Source organism: Gadus morhua, chromosome 21 (assembly GCF_902167405.1).
Source record: "Gadus morhua chromosome 21, gadMor3.0, whole genome shotgun sequence".
Lineage (NCBI taxonomy): Eukaryota > Metazoa > Chordata > Actinopteri > Gadiformes > Gadidae > Gadus > Gadus morhua.
In genome coordinates, this window is record NC_044068.1 from 13,952,095 (window position 1) to 13,971,069 (window position 18,975).

Consider the following 18,975-nt stretch of genomic DNA (forward strand, 5'->3'; position numbering starts at 1 on the left):
TCGTCATGAAAAAAAAAACATAAGGGGCAACACTGTTGTCTTTGTCAAATAAAATATAGGGGGTAACTCTGTCGTTTTTTATCTGTCATCATGAAAGAACCATAAGGGGGAACACTGTTGTTTTTTATTGGTCGTCATGAAAAAAAACATAAGGGGTAACACTGTTGTTTTTTATTGGTCGTCATGAAAAAAAACATAAGGGGTAACACTGTCGTTTTTATGAAATGAAACATGAGAGATAACACTGTTGTTTTTTATTGGTCGTCATGAAAAAAAACATAAGGGTGCAACTGTTGTTTTTTATTGGTCGTCATGAAAAAAACATAAGGGGTAACACTGTCGAAATGTATCAAATAAAACTTAGGGGGTGACACTGTTGTTTTTTATTGGTCGTCATGAAAAAAAACATAAGGGGTTACACTGTCGTTTTTATGAAATGAAACATGAGGGATAACACTGTTGTTTTTTGTTGGTCGTCATGAAAAAAAACATAAGGGGTTACACTGTCGTTTTTATGAAATGAAACATGAGGGATAACACTGTTGTTTTTTATTGGTCGTCATGAAAAAAAACATAAGGGTGCAACTGTTGTTTTTTATTGGTCGTCATGAAAAAAACATAAGGGGTGACACTGTGTTTTTTTATTGGTCGTCATAAAAAAAAACATAAGGGGTAACACTGTTGTTTTTTATTCGTCGTCATGAAAAAAACATAAGGGGTAACACTGTCGAAATGTATCAAATAAAACTTAGGGGGTGACACTGTTGTTTTTTATTGGTCGTCATGAAAAAAAACATAAGGGGTTACACTGTCGTTTTTATGAAATGAAACATGAGGGGTAACACTGTTGGTTTTTATTGGTCGTCATGAAAAAAACATAAGGGGTGACACTGTGTTTTTGTATTGGTCGTCATGAAAAAAAACATAAAGGGTAACACTGTCGAAATGTATCGAATAAAACTTAGGGGGTGACACTGTTGTTTTTTATTGGTCGTCATGAAAAAAACCATAAGGGGTAACACTGTTGTTTTTTGTATTGGTCGTCATGAAAAAGAACATAAGGGGCAACACTGTTGTCTTTGTCAAATAAAATATAGGGGGTATCTCTGTCGTTTTTTATCTGTCATCATGAAAGAACCATAAGGGGGAACACTGTTGTTTTTTATTGGTCGTCATGAAAAAAAACATAAGGGGTAACACTGTTGTTTTTTATTGGTCGTCATGAAAAAAAACATAAGGGGTAACACTGTCGTTTTTATGAAATGAAACATGAGGGATAACACTGTTGTTTTTTATTGGTCGTCATGAAAAAAAACATAAGGGTAACACTGTTGGTTTTTATTGGTCGTCATGAAAAAAACATAAGGGGTTACACTGTGTTTTTGTATTGGTCGTCATGAAAAAAAACATAAGGGTTAACACTGTCGAAATGTATCGAATAAAACTTACGGGGTGACACTGGTGTTTTTTTATTGGTCGCCATGAAAAAAAACATAAGGGGTTACACTGTCGTTTTTATGAAATGAAACATGAGGGGTGACACTGTTGTTTTTTATTGGTCGTCATGAAAAAAAACATAAGGGGTAACACTGTTGTTTTTTGTATTGGTCGTCATGAAAAAAAACATAATGGGCAACACTGTTGTCTTTGTCAAATAAAATACAGGGGGTAACTCTGTCGTTTTTTATCTGTCATCATAAAAGAACCATAAGGGGGAACACTGTTGTTTTTTATTGGTCGTCATGAAAAAATACATATTTGAAAGAAAAAAAAAAAAATGTCTGTCAAAAAAAACATAAGGGGTAACACTGGCGTTTTTTTATCTGTCGGCACGAAAAAAACATAAGGGGTAACACTGTTGTTTTTTATTGGTCGTCATAAAAAAAAACATCTTTAAAGAAAATAAGAATTGTCAGTCAAATAGAACATTAGAGGTAACACTGTTGTTTTTTATTGGTCGTCATGAAAAAAAACATAAGGGTAACACTGTTGTTTTTTATTGGTCGTCATGAAAAAAACATAAGGGGTGACACTGTGTTTTTTTATTGGTCGTCATGAAAAAAAACATAAGGGGTAACACTGTTGTTTTTTATTGGTCGTCATGAAAAAAAACATAAGGGGTAACACTGTCGAAATGTGTCGAATAAAACTTAGGGGGTGACACTGTTGTTTTTTATTGGTCGTCATGAAAAAAAACAAGGGGTTACACTGTCGTTTTTATGAAATGAAACATGAGGGTTAACACTGTTGTTTTTTATTGGTCGTCATGAAAAAAAACATAAGGGTAACACTGTTGTTTTTTATTGGTCGTCATGAAAAAAACATAAGGGGTGACACTGTGTTTTTGTATTGGTCGTCATGAAAAAAAACATAAGGGGTAACACTGTCGAAATGTATCGAATAAAACTTAGGGGGTGACACTGTTGTTTTTTATTGGTCGTCATGAAAAAAAAAATAAGGGAAATAATAGAAATACACACATTAATTTAAATGTCATGTATATCCTCTTTATTGATGATTGATCATTGTGTATTGTCATCGCCTCAGTGGTGCAGTGGAGTGCACTCTGCCTAACCCACTGGAGACCACGTGTCAATTTCTGTGGAAAACACAATATCTTTAATTTTAAACGTAATGCTATCATGTCTATTGTTGTTCAGGGGGTTCTGCCACGTTGGGGCCCGTTTGGGGGTACTCCCTTCTTGGTGGCCGTGTGAGCGGGGACTTGAACCTTAGTCTACAGAGCGTTAACCAACAGCCCAGACCGCTTCACCACCAAGACGCTAACAAGAGCATGCTTGGAGGTTATACTTGACTTTACCATTCACATGATTGAGAAATAAGATGAATCCATTACCGTACCTCATGAACCCTTGTTCTGAGCAGGGCACCTGAACCTACATAGTGTCTGAAAGCTCAACATTCTTATTAGCAGTGCGTGCGGGGACTTGAACCTGAGTCTACAGAGCTTTAACCAACAGCCCTGACCACTGCACCACCAAGACGCTAACAAGAGCCTGCTTGGAGGTTATACTTGACTTTACCATTCACATGATTGAGAAATACGTTGAACACATGAAGGTACCTCTTCAACCCTGGTTCTGAGCAGGGCACCTGAACCTACAGTGTCTGAAAGCTCATCATTCTTAATAGCCGTGCGTGCGGGGACTCGAACCTGCACCTGAAGAGTGTTAACCCACAGCCCTTACCGCCACACCACCAAGACACAGAACAGGATGTTTTGGAGGTTATACTTGACTTTACAATTCACACAGTCTAGAAATAAGAAGTATCCAAGGTACTTACTCCATCAGGGGACTTAAACCCTGGGTCTAAGCGGTGAACAGAATCTAGGTTCAGCAAGAAAGGATGAGCAAATTCTTAATCCCTGTGAGCTGGGACTCAAACCTGCGTCTGAGTTTTGATGATTTGACGATTTTGTTGATGGCGGTTAGACTTGACTTTACAACTCACATGATGTAGAAAAAAACATTAGAGAGCATTAGTTGGACTTCAACCCCGGTCTCAGGAGTGTCGGCCAACTGCTCTCTCCACATCCCCATGGAGGTTGGCATTTTGTGGTCGGAGGCTATATCAATCAGTTCAATAGAAATATCATTACAAACTTTATAGACTTATTAGACTTACTAGACTTACCCTTTAGTTAATTAACATACATTAAACAGGAATTGAACGCTGGTCTCCAGAGTGCTATCCAACAGTGCTCTCCACTGCACCACTGTTCAAATCCTGCTGATGTTTGTTTCAAGTAAGATAGAGCAAGGATACTATAACTCTGCAAATCAATAGATGCGGCTGTCGAAAGCAAATGCTAACCCGGGGAATTCCCCTTCTTGACGCACAATGATGAATTTGGGATTAAACAAATCGTCTCAATCTGGGTAAAACAGGCACATTTTCATATACCTCTGCGTATCCCTTTAAATTCCTTTGAAGGTCTAGGAAGGCCTATATTTTATCTCCAGCCATTTCATATCAACTGTCACATGTGTAGCGCTTTGAATGAAATACCGCAGACAATCTAGATCATATATATAAAACAATGACAGAAATCCTATTTGAACTGGTCTTTCATTATAAACATCACATCGCCCAGAAACGGTAGCAAAATCAAAGTGGAAAAACATCTTTGATATCACAGGGAAATCAATGTTTCTACTTCAATGCATATCTTGTTCATAGATTTGTGGTTTGAGGGATTATCCTAGGTGTCATCCAACTCATTGGCTTCCATCCAACTTTATCGGATTCGCAATTGACTCCGACTGATCTCTTCGGTTTTACAGTAGGCAACAGAAATCTAAAATAAGATTGATCTCATTCGTAACAAATGTACTGTTTCATGTCCTGTTTCATCTGCTGTTGAAGACTTCCATCATTGGTTCGACCGTGGTTAAATTCATCAGACTTATCAGTTTCACCGGTTCGTCAGGGCCCATGAGATTGGTCTCGATAATGTTGTGTCCTTTCCTCTGTTTCTACGGTTGTTGAATTAGGCGGAACGGCTTTACATCTGAATAGTAATATGAGAAAAGAAGGTCAGATTATGCAAAGGACTACAATGACGAGCATCAAAACAGACTACAGAGGCAAAAGTACAAGAAAGCAAGACACCTGTGATCACAACTGACTCAAAAACACACCCTCTCAGCACTATAACAACACGTGTGAATGTTGTCACCAATTACATTTTTTCCATCACAGTATGCTTGGTACCTTGCCATGGAGGCACAGTTTGACTTCACTGTTGTAAGTAGGCATTACATCAAATGAAAAAAGAGCTGACTATTGAAAAGATACGTTTAAAATAAGAATTCGATTTTTGACATATGTAAGGTTACAACATCGAAAAATTCATACTTGTATACATATTTTATCATTGTCGATTCTTGGAATATCCCCTTACTTTAGAAAGACATGCCTGTCCTCAGAAAATGGTGGTGCACAGTACTGCTTGAGAACTTCCACCTGGATGGGTATGTTTTTGTTTATGTCAAATATGAATATATACCTCAACCCCAATATTAACAAAATATGTATAATTCCTACAATCATTTCTCTTTATTTATACAGGCACGGAAGAAGGTTCCCACACTTCATGGAGGAGGCCAAACAAATGGCGGCTGAACTACTTCCACCAGTCTTCAGACTGAAGCGAAAAAGAGAAGTGAATGAAGTTTCCAGTGACAGAATATTAATAATATATTGTATAGGCTTAATATTGATTTGACTGTTTGATTCTTTTGACAGTGAGTTGGAGCTGATGGCAGTCAGCATGAAGAAGCTATATCTTTAAACTTCTGTAGATTATTTGTTAAATAAATTGTGAGGAAACTTTGGTGTGGTTATTCTTCAATGTATATTTATATCAAATTATGATGGTATACTTTACAAAAAATAATATTGTTTAATATATTGCAGCTCCCCGAAGGCTAGCAATGTCTGGTTAGCCTGGATGCCACGATTCAAGGCCTGTTGTGCTGCTGGGCCAAACAGTTCTCCCGGAACTACGGGGAGAGTGCGGAGGGTTCTCCGGCATGGCTCTGATAATGGGGACTGGGCCAGCCATACCTTGCGGCGAGCCAGCGTAAGCGACGACATCAGCCTACCAAGCTCTCTTGTACGTGCCGCTGTCTCATAGCACTTCGTTAATAGGCCATCAGTGATGCGACACTGTGGCCTGGGACAGCGAGCATTCGGCCTCAACACCTCCTCTGGTGCCACAATGACCGAGGAAATGGTCGGCTCTACGGCTGGAATTCTGTCAAGCCCATGCTTGCTGCCATTCTGCATTGAAGCCAAGGCCCTGCCGTCACTTGTGTGATGAGATAGAGATCTGGGGTCTGGCCAGCATCTGTGAAGCTCCTCGATATATGGCTGGGAGGGACGAACAGAAAAAGTATCTTGTGGCGGGACACGCCTAAAGAATGCACTAGCTGGAGAAATTGCTTCTGGAGCCTCATCCGACCCTAAGCGTGCCAGTGCCAATCGGACCACTGGCTTAACCGTGGCAGGGGAAGCTTCTGAGCCTGCCCTAGACCCACTCCCTACATGCTGGGAGCCATCTTCAGAAGCCTGGGTAGAAGCCTCTACCTCATCCTGCCCCGGCCTGTCTTCATAGCATTGGCTACAGGAAGCCCTCGTAGACAAGACATCTCCATCCCATTCTGGTGTAGTTGGAGCCTCAGCCTGAGGGATTGACCCCTGGGTTGATGCCAACCTGACTGGCTGAAGGTTAAAGAGCAAACTCTTGATCTCAGCGAACTCCGACACTAGCTTGTCCACTTTGGCAGCATAACCGTCAGCCTTCCTAGCCTTCTTCCTGGGCGGGGCAGCCCTGGGTGGGGAGTGTACCCGTACCACTGGTTCTCTTCCTTGCAGGGGAACCTGAGGTCCTTCCACACTGATCATCAGACAGCCCCTCCCTCAGGTGGACCACACTGAGGCATGCGGGGCATTCATCATGTCCATCTAGGGCTTGGAGTGGGGCAATACAAGTGTGGCAACCATGTGAGCCTAACATGTTTGTGGAATTAAGCTACCCAAAATTGTAGTTACTAATGAGCTAAAGCACCCAACAGTAATAACTCAACAAAAGGGCAGCAAACTGCTCAACGTAAGAAACTCAGTGTTTGGTTTTTTCCTTCAAAATTAATTTATTTTTCTTATTTACCCACTAGCCTTAACCGTAATGGGGAGCTTCTGCTCTTAAATTCCAAACAAGGGAGTACACGCCCCTTCAGACCCTGTGTCCATTACAATGGACGTCACATGACGGGGGCTTTTTTTTTAACTTTTTGCAACGTTTTACACCACTTGAAACCTTAAGTCCATACAAGTGGACGTTTAACAACCAATCAAACGGCAGTATAGCTTTGCTTGTTGACATATGAAAAAAATCCACCACATGGAAGAGAGGCATGGCAGGGCTTCACCCCACACGTCGAAGTAAGGACCATTTTTCAACAGTTATATTCATATTTATAGATATTTTATAGAAGATTTCATAGTTTTGATTCAATATTGAAAGATGGAATGTATAAATAGAAGTGTAATATCGTATGTTTCAGTGTTAGTTTTTACACAGGATTTTATCAAATATCGCTGTCCATTAGAATGGACATTGGGTCAGAAACCATGTTATTGAACTCAATTTACCAGTATTGATGAATGACCTTATTACTATAAAAACAGTACATCAGAATAAGAGAATGAGTTGATAATCAGTTGAAAATATTCCATATGCAGAATATACAGCCCTTGAAGTCCTTGAACTGATCGACAATGGAAATATCTCTGATATTGACATTTTTGGAAGCGATGAGGAAGATGGAGATGCTAATAGATTTCCAAGAGTGGGTGAGTGTAGAAAGTCAGTGAATATCATATAAAAATTAGTCATGTTTTAGTATAAACATCACATAATATCATATATAAGATTTTAAATAAATAAATAAATAAATAAATAAATAAATATATACAGACGGATAATGTTTTGCTAATGATTTCAGGGGAAGACAGGGATGAGGCAGAGGTACCATTGGTAGGGGAAGAAGTTGAGATTGAGGCAGTGGAAGGTCAGGATGAGGAAGACGGAGAGAATTATGAGCTTGAGGAGGCAGATAGAAACCTGTTACTTGAGGATGGCCCTTTTGCAAACATCACAAAGAAGAGTGATATTGAGTGGCCCCAGTAAACACGACATGGGAAAGTCCTGCTCCTGCTCCTGAACCCCCTGAGCCACTAACACCATATGGCTACTTCAAGCAGTATGTTCCCAGTGAGATGTTCCAGCTGATGACAACAATGACTAACATCTATGCAGAACAAAATGCAGTCAGGGGGTATAAACATGGATCCATTTCTGAGATTGAAGCCCTTGTTGGTCTACATTTGGCAACTGGTGCATTGGGTTTGCCAAGAGTGCGAATGTACTGGTCTTCCAGTATCAATATCTGCCTTTTCCGGGATACTCTGTCTCGAAACCGATTTTTCCAGCTTCGCTCCAACCTGCATGTGGTGAACAACAATGAGAGGCCTTCTGAAAACACTGATGTGTTCTACAAGGTCAGACCACTCTATGATTCCATAAGGAAACGCTGTCTAGAGCTGCAAATGGAAGAAGAACTCGCAATTGATGAGCAGATTGTGCCTTTCAGGGGGAAACTTTCTGTGCTTCAGTATATCAAAGGGAAGCCAGAACCATGGGGAATCAAGATATATTTCCTCTGCGGCAAAAGTGGCCTTGATTATGACTTCCTCATCTATCAAGGTGCCACAACAGAGCTCTCTGAGCAGAGCAAGAAGGTTTTAGGTAGGGCTGTCAAAATTAACGCGTTAACGCAGGGTGATTAATTTGTGGAATTAACGCATTAATTTATTTAACGCATTAACGCATGCGCAAAATGACCCGCCCAATATTTCCCGCTCCAGCACTTGCCGCCGCTATTTGCCGCCGCTATTTGCCGCTCTAGAGTTTTGACTGAGACACAAGATGGATACTGAACCGAAAGAAGTTGTTGGCCCTTTGGATGGAAAGTTTGAATTTAAAAAAAACAAAGATGGAACACTTAACAAACAAGCAGTGATTTGCACACTCTGCAAGAAGGAGTTTTCGTTTCACCGAAGCACTTCCAGCCTAAAGTACCATATCAACGCTAAGCATGCGTTTGTCGGCTCTTCAAGTTCTGGGGCAAGACCAGGGGGCTTAGTTCAGACAACGCTCACCGAAGGCCGTGCATTAAGTAAGTCTATTTCTGAGAACTTGACCCAAAAAATTGCCAAATGGATTGCAAAAGACTGTCGGCCGATTAATATTGTCGAGGACAAGGGCCTCGCGGAAGTGTTACAAGTTGCTTCACGCGACGCATTCTACAAGCCACCGTCAAGAGGCACAGTAATGACTAAAATCCACGACCTCTACAAAACGGAAAAGAAAAAGAAAGAAGAGGATTTGGCTGTAGCTGACTATGTCGCCCTGACAGGAGACCACTGGACCTCTGTGAGTAACAACAATTACCTGGGTGTAACTGCACATCATATCACTAAAAAATGGGAACTGAAGTCGTTTGCGCTAACTACAATGAAAACAGAAGAGCGTCACTTTGCAGAAGCATGTGCAGAGCAGTTCCTAACAGTAGCGCGCAAGTGGGAAATAGAAGGAAAAGTCACAACTATAGGGACCGACAGCGCACGCAATATGATCGCTGCGGCTAGACTTTTGACATTTGAGCACATGCCTTGCATAGCTCACATCCTACAGAGAAGCATCACGGTGAGCCTCTCTGACAGCGGATTTGTGCATGCATTGTCCAAGTCTCGCAAAATTGTGGGCCACTTCAAACACAGTCCGGCAAACACCGCGGAGCTTCAAGCACAACAAGCTGCCCTTGGACAGAAGCAGGAGCCGCTGGTCCAGGACGTTCCAACACGTTGGAATTCGACGGTGGATATGGTCAAGCGTCTGAACCGCAATCAAGCAGCAATAAAAGCAACCCTGGACCAACAGCAGCACAAACTCATTATGCTGACACCACCAGATTGGGACAAGTTGCAAAGACTTGAGACTCTTCTAGAGCCCTGTCGGTAAGTAATCCACATATTAATTATTAATAGGCCTATAGTTTGAAATAAAATGTAATTAATTAAATTGAAATTATATGTTACCTTTTTGTAAACTACCAACTTCTGTTGTAATCACTTAGTGTGTGTGTGTGTGTGTGTGTGTGTGTGTGTGTGTGTGTTTCATTCAACTGCAGGTATGTAACTGAGATCCTGGGTGGGGAGGCCTATGTATCCTGCTCTGTTGTACTGCCTGCCCTCTGCCACTTGCGTCGTGTAATGGAGGTCTCTGATGAGGACCCTGCATATGTGGTGCGATTTAAGACGGCATTCAAAGAAGACCTAGCCTCCCGCCAAGAAAAGACCAACAACACATGGCTCAAGCTTGCAACGGCCCTGGATCCACGCTTTAAAGACTTGAAGACCCTGCCCAAGAGTGAAAGAGAAGAGGTGTGGACCACACTGGGAGGCATGCTGCATGAACAATCACCAAGAAGGTCTCCACAGACTTCTGAAGATGGGCCACCCAAGAAGAAAATGAGCCTGCTCCTACAAATGTGCTCAGATTCAGATTCTGATGAAGAGGTGCAGCCTGGCAGAGACATACACAGGTACAGGGCAGAGCCCTGCATTAGTATGGAGGACTGTCCATTGCAGTGGTGGTCTGCTCATTCAGGAGCCCATGACAAGCTGGCCCTGCTGGCTCGCAAATATCTAGCGACTCCTGCATCCACAGTTCCATGTGAAAGACTCTTCTCAGTGGCAGGCCACATCGTGCAAAAGAAACGGTCAGCCTTACTTTCAGAAAATGTCAGCCAGTTAGTTTGCCTCAGCAACTGGCTAAAAGAAGAATAGCCAAGAGACACATTTTATTGTACGAAGGTGTGGTAGTTTGTTAATTTAAAAAAGGGAAAATGTTCAACCAATGTTTAACCATTCTAAACTTAGCAATGGCTAAGATGCCCATAACGTTTGGGATGACTTATCTTTAAGTTTGATTAAAAAAATAAAAATAAAAATGTTATATGCTCATAGGCATTGCAAAGAGACTGGCACAAAACAAAAATTGAAATATGGTGTGGTATGTTTAAGTTCGATTTTATTTTTCATTATTAATAACACCATCATCTGGATTCTTTCATGAATAAAAGAACATGCTAAATGCCTATATATCCACCTTCTGTCATTTATCTTTCCGTTCCTACAACAATATACAGAGAAATTCAGAAATTCCGGGCATATTTATGAATGGCAATTAATCGTGATTAATCGTGATTAATCCACAGCTACCCTGTGATTAATCAGATTAAAATTTTTAATCTATTGACAGCCCTAGTTTTAGGACATGGAGCAGGTGTGGTTGCCCACCTGTGCCAGAGAATCCAGAATCCTAACCACAAGCTCTTTTTTGACAACTTCTTCACTACCTACAATGTCCTTGAAGTGCTGGCTGAAAAGAAAATCCATGCGGCTGGCACAGCTAGGGTTGTCCGCTTTGCAAAGCCTCCACTGAAGAGTGACAAGGAAATGTCAAAAAAAGAGCGAGGGAACCATGATGTAGTGAGGAGTAGGTATGGAAAGGTGGTTCTAGTGAAGTGGTTTGATAACCGCTCTGTTGTGCTGGCCTCCAACTTTGTTGGTGTAGGAGATGAAGATGAAGTTGCTAGGTGGCAGAAGAAAGATGGGCAGTTTGTTACGGTCAAGCGTCCAGAGGTGGTGAAGAAATACAATAAGGCCATGGGAGGGGTGGACAAGCTTGATCAACTCATCAGCCTTTACAGGATTGCCATCCGGTCCCGCAAATGGTCACTGCGCATGATTACTCATGCCTTTGATGTTGCTGTAGTGAATAGCTGGCTTGAGTATCGCAGAGACAAAGAACGTCAGGGCACTCAGCCACCGCTAGTCATGGATCTCCTTGACTTCAAATTGAATGTGGCAGAAGCTCTTGTGCGTTTGGGGAAGCCTCACGCATTGAGAAAACGAGGGAGGCCGAGCAGTTCCAACACACCCAGTCCATGTATGAGTCCACCTCACCATGATGAGCCCCCAAAAAAGAGGGGAGCCATGGAAAAACGGCACCTTCAAGAGGTGCAGACCGACATGCTGGACCACATGCCAAATTATGATGCAAAAAAAGAAGCAACAAGGTGCAAATTGCCAGGCTGTTCAGGAAAAACGCATGTCTACTGTGACAAGTGTCAGGTACACTTCTGTTTTGTGTCAGAGAAATTGCTTCAAATATGCCCACAGAAAATGAGACTAAAATGACCGAAATGTGAGACCCTCAAGTTATTTTTGTTGGTAAATTGTAACCAAAAAAAAAAAAAAAAAGCTATGTTATATTTTAAAACTGTTGGGACCTTACAAAAAAACATCATTTGAAATGTTCAAGTTCATGTTCCATGTAATGTCCATGTTATGAGACAAAAAATAGGTATGATGTTGTCATATGATGTTGATATTTTAACAACTGTTTGGACCTGATGTCCATTGAAATGGACAAAAAAAATAACAATTAAAGTTGGTTATGATAAAAAAAAAAAAAAATGTGATTCTCATTTCTGGTTGCATTAAGGATGGGAAAAAGTCATTATTATATTTTTCAGAACCTTGGAACATAATTGGGGTCTGAAGGGGTTAAGGCTCCCTGACGAGTGTTTTTGCTCGTTAATTAAGTGAAATGAAAGTTCCAACAAAAAGGCAGCAAACGCCGGTAATGGAAATCTCAGATGCAGCGAGGCAAACAAAACAAGACGTAAGCTTAAGCGGGTGCCGAAAACAGGAACCCCTTATCTTACTTAACTTTAAAGCTAACACAGAGCGAATACTTACCTTAGCAGCCGTTCCAGCTGGTGAAGACGCTGTGTTAGCCTAGTGTTATATGAGCCGAGCTCACCGGCGAAAACACCGGTATGTGTGACTAATCGCAGCCCTTGGAGGACGAATCCGTGGCTCCAACCATGCGGTTGCAGGGCTACCAGCAAAGAGTCACCGGCTAATATTTCTTATATTCAAGCTTATTTCGTACTCTCAACCTGTAATCGCTACTGCGAGAAGATACAATGGACATCTTGGAGAGTAACGTGGGCTTATATAGACGGGCGGCCCGACGTCACCCCCAGTCACGTGTGACTTTGTTGATATGAAATACTCGACCTGCACATGCGCGATGGATAACATCCAATGGTAAGCACTGCCTTTGGCAGTCAGTATGAATGAAATAGAACAAAGCGATCAGGGGCCCGTTTCAGAAAGCAGGTTTAGTGAAAACTCTGAGTTAGTTAACCCTGAGATGAGGGAAACTCTGGTTTTTCAGTTTCACAAAGCCAGTTCAGCTTGACTCTGAGTCAGTTACCCTGGCAACATACTCCGTGAACCTAACCTGCTCGCTGGCAGGTTTTCTTCAACTAACCCCGAGTTTATCCTGCTCTTAAGTTGAAGCCTGCAGACTGAAGGCAGTGGCAGACATGGCGTGTCCTTTTATTGAAGAGCCAGTTGATGTCGAGGCGCAGATACTTGGATGTTTTATCATTCCCTGATTAGTAGCTACCTGTTTGAGCGTTTCCATTTCTCTGCATCATCAATAAATTATATAAACAATATTCTCAGCCCTCACATCGCTCACATGACACATCGTGGACACGCTCTCAGTTCCGAGCAAATTCTTTGTATTGCACTTCGTTTTTCTGCCAACGGCAGTTTTTTGTATAACGTCGGTGATGCAGAGCATGTGTCCAAGGCAACTGTCTGTCGGGCTGTCCGAAATGTGACACTTGCACTGAAACGGCTACTATGCACGTTTGTAGTGTTCCCAAGTCACAGACCCACCAGACTTCTCAAAGAAGAGTTCCACAGAATTGCAGGTATCAGTCTAAGCAGTAATTAATTTATGTCATAAAGCTTTGAGACTTGAAGCACTAATCAGTCAATTTGATATATTTTAGGGTTTCCAGGTGTGATTGGCTGCATAGATGGCACTCACATTCGTATCATAGCTCCTTCAATAAATGAAGGAGATTATGTGAATAGGAAATCTGTCCACAGCATTAATGTACAGGTAGGCCTAAATAATAGCCTTTAACATTCCAAATGAAATATGCTTCACTATACAGCTAATTACTGTTCTCCACTGTGAAGATCATATGTGACGCAGCCCACATGATAAATAATGTGGAAGCGAAGTGGCCTGGGTCTGTGTATGACTCACGAATGTTTCGTGAGTCTACACTGAGTGCCAGATTTGCCCGTGGTGAGTTTATATATATAGTTTATGTATCCAGTATATAGTTATATCCTATGATCAATATTTTGTTTCTTCCTATTACAACTGAAACAATAAAGTGTATCTTGTATTATCATAGGAGAGTTTGATGGTTATCTACTCGGAGACAGAGGGTACCCCTGCCAGCGCTATCTGCTGACCCCTTACCCTGACCCTGACCCTTGCCCACAGCAACACTACAACTTGGCTCACTGCAGGACACGAGCCAGAGTGGAGATGACCATCAGCATACTCAAGGCCCGGTTCCAGTGCCTTCGTAGGCTCAGGGTCACCCCGGAAAGGGCTTGTGACATTATAGTGGCATGTTTGGTTCTCCACAACATTGCCACTATTAGAGGAGAACAATGTCCTACTCTTTCCCCGAATGATCCAGATAATAATTCTGACCCCCCTGCTGATGCACGAGATGGAAGAGCTGTTAGAGACATGATATGCTTCAATCATTTCTAACTGACTGCCTTTTTTCTGTTGGCTATAATGGAGGTCAAATTTTAAGATAACCAGAAAACACAAATTTGGAGACTTGTATGTATAAAAGGCATTTAGGTGTTGCTTTCATATAGACAATATTAAATACTGGCAGTGTTGGGATTTTTCTTTGTTTAGCAGATTTCCCTAATTACTTAAATATATCCATCACATGTTGAATGCAGCCACTAAATGCTGTTTAATGAGGGCAGGCTAAACAACATCACAATTGCTTGTACTTAAATTATACCTTATCTGTTTGAACTACATTTTTATATTTCATTTTTAGTTGCAGCCAAGTCCGTTTGGGGCCTGTTGGGTTGCACCTGTGCGCACAAACACACATATGGAATATAATTGTTGAATAAGTGGAACATTCAAGAGAAAACATTTTCTTTTTCTCAAATACTCTGACTCGGTCAGCTATATTTTTCCACGCGAGCTCCCGCTTTTTGGCTGCTGCCATAGTATTGCTTTTTAGTAAAAAGATATGCTCGCTTTCTGCATATGCAGTCATTAAGATTTGCAACTCCGCTGGGGAGAAGTAGGAGGATCGAGGCTTGTTAGTACTTGTTGCCATGGTGAATCATGTTATCTGTGTTCCATTGATGAGGGCTTTTTATATCCTCATGCACGAGCTTCACTCAGAGTTACCTTGACTCAGAGTTGATTGAACTAAGCGTTATCACCTGTTCTGAAACCGAAAATTCAGAGTTTTACAGCTCAGAGTTGGTCAACCTAGAGTTAAGGGTTTAACTTAGAGTTTGTTGAACCTGCTTTCTGAAACGGGCCCCAGAACTCCTAAAGGTGATGTCATCATGACAGTGCTGATTAGTGATGGGGACAGGTGTGTAGCGTGGAGAGCCATGAGCCCGAGACCTGAATGTCCACAGTCCCTCAGAGAGGGGGAGGCACTAATACACACACACGGGCAGGTTGGTGAGGCTCATGAGAAGGTGCAAGATGAACTTGTTGATCGACTATTATAGAGATGATACGGTGAGAGACTGCCGGTCTGGTAGACCTGCCGTTGTCATGGCCACAGTTGTGGTGCTGTGTGTTCTCCCCCTGTGTCGGCCACACCACCTGGCTGCATCTGTGCTTTGCCTGCCACTCTCAAGTGCTCACACCTGGCCTGCATCAGGTCATCAACTACCCTTCAAATACACCTGGTTTCCCTGCAGTCATCGCAAGATTGTACTTCGAGATACTGTGGTAGTTACGCGTACCTGGCTCCTGTATATACACTTTCTAGTTGTTTCTCCTACTGAAATCTCGTGCCTCCCCTTTGTTCTCTTTTGTCCATAGTTCTGTGGATCTACACCTCCAGCCTGCCTGGTTCACTCCCTCCAGCCTGATTCGCCCCACTCTCCAACCTGCCCCACTCCTGGTTATACAAAATAAACCTGTTCACCTTCACTCCACCTCCTGTCCTGTCTCTGTGTTCTGCTCTTGGGTCTAGCAAGTATCGCTCCCCTAACAGTCGTATCGCTTTGTAAGAGGAAATCAGATGACGGTTAGTCGAAGGGACAATTCACTGTTTGTGTTTGTTTGACTGAATAGTTGTTTTTTTCTGTGGGTTATGGTTGTATGTGTGGGTGTCTTCCCTGTTGATTGGTTGTATGTGTGGGTCTCTTCCCTGCTAATTGGTTGTATGTGTGGGTGTCGCCATGCTGATTGAATGTGTCTCAACGAAATAAATGATATTAGGTTGCGAAGGCATACGTCTTTGACGGGAATTGAATTTGGAATTTTGGAATTTGACGCTGTCAAAATACCAACTTCAGGTTCAAATGCGCTTTTGGCTCATGAGAGATGGCACTCTCATTGTTTTATTGCACGTTACGCCCAAACCACACCTACGGGTAATTATGCTACTTCAGGGCAACCCTTTTTAGATTTGCGTTGAGCGCAAGAGTCATTTATCCGCCGGTATAATAGCAACAGCGGCAGAGCCCCGCCCTCAAAGCTACTTCTGTTTTGCGCTTCTCACTTGCGTTTCAGACCGTTAAAGTAGGGCCCATTATGTTTTTAAATATAACTGCTCCACCATCGACACATGCGCCAAGGTAAGAACACACACGCCATTGACAAACTCTCCCAGGTAACCCGTTCTGTCTATAGATTGTAGAAATTGCAATAATAGAAGGGAAGAGACTATTTCTCCCCATGACAAGCAACGGAGGGTCGTTCATTTTGTCATATAAAAAACGTTAAATTCAAACATTGCACCGACCGGCATAACAACAAATAAGTCACGTGATCTTAAAGAGACGGTGTCCTTATAACGCAGAACGAAAACATGTCAACAACACAGTAGGGTGAATAATGTCTATAGAGGCCACCAGGAGACTACACTTTGTTGCTCAAATGCAATATTACCCTCCTTCTTGAGCCTCCCGAAATTTTTCGCTCAAACTTCATACTACTCCCCTCCTTGAGCCTCCCCAGATGTCTTGTGAGATTTATATCCCCCCTCCCCCATGCTGAATGTTTTTTATTTTTTTTATGTTTTGTTTGTATGCTATGTGTGACTGTATGCTACTGCTGCCTGTCTTGGCCAGGACACTGTAAGAGATGTTTAATCTCAATGATGATTATTATTTTCAACTAACCAATAATAGTTGCCTTGCATTTTAAAATGTCAAAGCACTTTCAGCCCTGAATAACAGTAAAGGCTATTTAACGATTGATTTGCATGCATAATATACTTCACTTTCAATTGAACAATTACCCCTGTTACAATTAATTGCCTAATTTTATAATGTAATCAAATGCTCACACACTAGCTGCTTTCAAACACGAGAAAACTCTAGTCAATATAATAACAGTATGACGAATAATATAGGGACCATTCAAATAAACAAAATACTCTGTTTCCATGGTGACACGCAGCACCCTGCCACCTGGTAAACTAAAGCCTAAAGAAATTCATCCAACACAAATTGTTTGTCAGCAATACCAAATTAGCTGTTAACAGGCGGTGTTGCAGCTTCCAACGCATTTCAATGTGAGTGGTGCCACTATTACAGGGACAGGATACCTGTTAGACGCGCAGAATTACTTTAAGTAACTTTCCCAAAAAAATCATCCCCTGATTGCCTGTTTAAGTAGACAGTTAAGGTGGGCGGAGTCAGGTGGGAGAACCAATCCGTGCCTGTGTCACCAGACAGAATCAGGCCTCAACACAATCATTTCATGCTTCATACATCATGCAATACAGAACAACAAAAAGATCGTAAATGGCCCCAACAACAGGTGGGTTCCTGATAAGACTACTGTTCAACATCATAGGTAATCATGCAAACTAAGCCGGTGCTAATATAAACTCGTTGCTAATATAAACTAATATAAACGCACGGTGGAGGACCCCATCTGTCTCCGGCGTGCCAGGCAAACTGGAATTGGTCCAGAGAAGACTTGACCAGCAGACGGAGAGCCGTCAGGACCAGTCTCTCAAAGGTCTACATGATGTGGGAAGTCAACCCAACCGGTATGTGGTCATTGGAGGTACAAGGATGGGCCTCTTTGATACGGGCGCCAGGCGGGATGTCTTCCAGAGCACGGGGGGGGACCTCTTCAGGCAGTGGGGCTGGTTGGCCCGGTCCACATCAACCCCTGTTCAGGAAGCATCTCCTCATCCACATCTCCCCCAGTCACCTGGCTGCAGGTGTCGCTTGGTGATACTTGTACCGCCCCTCCACACCTCCCCGGTGTTGCTCTTCTGGTGAGCTCCAGATTCCTCCTATAGAGGTCCTTTCCCTCTTTGATCTTCACAGACCGCTGCCTGTCTGACCTTCAGGCTGCTTCCCTGTCACATGACCAGAACGCTGCATTCTTCTCGTTCAGGAGGGTCATGAGCTCTTTGGTGACCCAGGGCTTTTTGTTCATGAAGCTGTTCTAACCATCTTTAAGGAACCAGCGGTGTCTACACAGACCTTGATGAGGTCTGTGATGCAGTCCCTGGCGAAGACAGGAACCGGGACATGGACAGGGCTTGCAATAAACGGTCCTCCTCAATCCACCCGATGATCTGGCCCTTCAACAAGGTCTCTTGGGGACTTTGGACGTCACTCACTTGTCAACTGGGGTATTTCATTAAACATCGTGGAGAGACTGTTACTCCACATTGAAAGGTTACTATCGATAGTTTCTTGGTGAAGGTAAAGATCTAACTCCTGTCAAATTCGTAGTACGACCTTATTGCATTACTATCAATATTTATCATGGTCATTTTCTTTTTAGTATAAGTCAAAATGGAGGACATCATTACAACATTAAATGTACTATTATGGTTTTGGACATGACTAAGAACATATCTATCAGAGGGACAGGAGCAAATACAGCCCAAAACAGTGCAAAGAAATGTTTGCACTAGTGCTTCTCTCCATCTGTCTAAAAAAAGGGCATGGTCTTGCACTGTCTGTGGCAATTCTGGAGATATTGGACAGACCAGATGTTCTTGGACAAAGCTTTTAGGAATTGCTGCTGCTGCCAGTGGCAGAAACTGCACATAGACACTTACATTCTTGAGTTCCATTCAAGACCTCAAGATGTGGTGTTGAAATCTTTCATATATTGTAAATTATAACATACTATAAAAATAACAATCCATTTAATAGCCTGCTTAATAAAATGTT